The sequence below is a fragment of the Patagioenas fasciata genome, assembly GCF_037038585.1.
Source record: "Patagioenas fasciata isolate bPatFas1 chromosome 6 unlocalized genomic scaffold, bPatFas1.hap1 SUPER_6_unloc_3, whole genome shotgun sequence".
In the NCBI taxonomy this organism is placed as follows: Eukaryota; Metazoa; Chordata; class Aves; order Columbiformes; family Columbidae; genus Patagioenas; species Patagioenas fasciata.
Window position 1 is genome coordinate 296,126 of NW_027288505.1, and position 3,408 is coordinate 299,533.

Consider the following 3,408-nt stretch of genomic DNA (forward strand, 5'->3'; position numbering starts at 1 on the left):
AATTGACATGTTTGCCTAGGTGGTCCATGGGTTGGCGAATTTTAGGTCTTGGTGACCAAAGGGGGCTGGAGATGTGACATCTTGGGTCCAGAGATGGGACATCCTGGGTCTTGGTGTCCCCAAAGTGTCCAGGGATGGGACAGTTAAAGTCTTGGTGGTCTAAGGGGTCCAGGGATAGAATATTTTAGGTATTGGTGGCCTAAAGTTTCCAGAGATGGGAAATCCTACATCTTGTTGGCCCAAAGTGTCCAGGGATGGAACATCTTGACCTGAGTGGCTCAAAGTTTCCAGGGATAGGACATTGGAGGTCTGACATGGGGCAACCTGGCTCGCGGTGGCCCTAAGGGTCCAGAGATGGGACATCATAGGTCTTGGTGGCCTAAGGGGTCCAGGGATGGTACATCTTGGCCTGGGTGGTCTAAGAGATACAAGGGTTGGGACATTAAACGTCTTGGTGGCCCGAGATGGCTGCAAATGGGACATCTTGGATGCAGAGTTGGGACATTATAAGTCTGGGTGGCCCAAAGTGTCCAGGGATGGCACATGTTAGGTCTTGGCGGTTTAAAGGGTCCAGAGATGGGACATCCTGGGTCTTGGTTGCCTCATGGGGTCCAGAGATGGGACCTTGGTAGCCCAAGGGGGCTGGAGATGGGACATCTTGGGTGCGGGGATGGGACATCCTGCATCTTGGTGACCCAAAGTGTCCATGGATGGGACATCTTGGGTCTTGGTGGCTTTACACAGTCCAGGGATGGGACACTTTGGCCTGGACGACCCAAAGTCTCCAGGCATGAGAAATCTTCGATGCAAGGATGGGACATCTTAGGACTTGGTGTCCCCAGAGTTTCCAAGGATGGGTCAACCTGGGTCTTGGTGGCTTCATGGGGTCCTTCTGGGCCAAGGTGGCCTGAAGTGTCTACGGATGGGACATCTTGGATCCAGGGATGGGACATTTTAGGTCTTAGTGGCCCAAAGTCTCCAGAGATGGGGTATCTGGGGTCTGTCATGGGACATTCTGGCGCTTGGTGGCCCAAGGGGTCCAGGGATGGGACATTTTAGGTCTTGGTGCCCTAATGGGTCCAGGGACAGGAAATTTTACCCTGAGTGGCCCAAGGTGTCCAGGGATGGGAAGTTTTGGCTCTTAGTGGCCTCACAGTTTCCAGGGATGGGACACAGTGGCAGCGAGAGTGGCCACATTTCCTCTTTCACCGGGACCAGGCCACGGTGGGGTGACCACCTCCCTGCCCCGTATTTAAAGGGTGCCTGGGTGGGGCCCTTTGTGACATCACCAGTGACGTCACAATGCCCCACTGTGGCAGTTGTGCATCTCCCTGAGATCCAGAGCCTTCAATAGGGCAGTCGATGGCTCCTTAGCACCTTTTGTGCCCCGCTGTGCCTGTCCCCACGTGCACACCAGGGTGGGACCAAGGCACTGACAGTCACATCCTCCCCCACCCTGGGCAGGGTGACTTCACCTCCACCACCTTGATACAGGGAATTAACAATTCACTAATTAAAACTTACAGAACTAACACTTCAAGACTTAAAGAGCTAACAGAGAGTTAACCCTTAAATTTTATGAATATGTATAGGTGTTCCTAGAACTTTCATGAATATGTAACACTTTACTGCATTTAACCAAGCTCACAGCTACTGGAGATACACACAGGTATTAGGTGAAATGATTCCCTGTGTGTCTGATATTGTAAATAGGTAAAATATATACCTTCCTTACAACCTCAAGGGTTGTAAGGTCATTCCACACCTCAGTATCAGAGCCACCTCCACATGGCCCTCACCACCTCTAACCAGTGTCTCCATGTCTTTCCTTCCCCAGCCCCCAGGGACAGGGACCTGCACTGGTTGTTTCCTTCACAGCTGTGTCAGTGATGGCCCTTCATGGGGTCCCAAACACCCTCAGAAACTTGGGGTCTGCTTCTGCCTTTCACTTCATCAGAGGTTTGTTCATTCTTCCAGTAGCTGCAGTTCAGGATCATGGCAGCAGAGGGCTCGTTAACATCGAAAAGGTTCTTTACAAGCCAAGGCTTTGTGCAGCATTTCCCTCAAGGCTTGAAGTCTGGTGTGGATGATTAGGGGGATTTCAGGAATAGCCAAACAGAGAGCATTTCCATAATAAATAGCAATAAAGCCAACTTTATTCTACTTCTTTCCCTGCTCGCCCTTCCCTCCCTTTCCAGAACAGGTGGTATCAGCAGCCTCCACCACTTCATATCGATGTGGAACATATCCTGAGAAGACTCAATATGTCAGAAAAGTGGGTGCCTAAATCACCACGTCAGTGAAGAGATAGTCCAGAACACCTCAAGAGGAGTCACACTCCTCTGGATCAAGAGGTGGGTGTGGCTGGGAATCTCAGGTGCCACAGCACAGCGATACTTGTGTTCAGGGAGCTGGTCAAATGACCCAACTCCTGTTCTGTAACGGTGTCTGAGTTTGCTCAGGTCACCCCTGACTTGAGCCCCATCCACTGCTGGGTGTTCTCCAGACTCCTGCCTTCAGGAACAAAGTCCCAGGAGACCTTGCTTGTGAAGATGGAAGCAAAGAAGCCATGAAGAGCCTCAGTCCTGTCTGATTCTACTTATCTGAATTTCAGCAGCAAGCCCATGATCGCCCTGTCTATTCTTTTAGTGTGAGGAAGCTGTATCAGCTCATCTTGCTGCCCTCAGCCTCCCCTGCAGGTAACAAGTCCAGGGAAGCTTTGGCATCATCCCCATATCCATGGACAAGGTTTCTAAATTCCTGCATTGCAGATTCCTCTGCTTCCATCTCCTGTGTGCTGCCTTTTTGCCCTGGAGCTCCATCAGTTCAGAGGAGCAGCCTCACGAGATAAATGCTTCTGTCCACGGATACTTGGAGAGATCATTCTTGTGCTTGGAGTAGTCTGTCCTGTAAGGCTTGTCAGATTTCCTGAGCTCCTTCACCCTCCATGACTTTCTCATGTCACCAACTTTATTGGCCGCCATCCCCCAGTATGTCAAAGTCTTCTCCTCTGGAGCCCACCAGCCTGTGCTCTGCTGCTGTCCTTCCTCCCTCCCCTCTGGTGCCTGGGACCCCACTGTTTCCTGGTCACAACAGCCAAGGTGGACACTGATGTTCACATCCCTCACCAGCTCTTCCTTGTTTCACAGTTCCAGATCCAGGTGAGCATCACCCTTGTTGGCCCATCAGGCAGACGTGTTGATCAGTTGGCCCAAGATTATCTGGACTGTTGGTACCTGCAGCTTTGCCTGGCCAGTGAATGTCAGGGCAATTACAGTTACCCATAGGAACCTGCTCATTGACTGGAGACATCCTCCTTGAATTGCTGGCAGAAGATCTTTTCCATTTCTTCTCCATGATCAAGTAGTTTGTAACACCCAAAACATTGTCACCCTATACTGGGTTTAC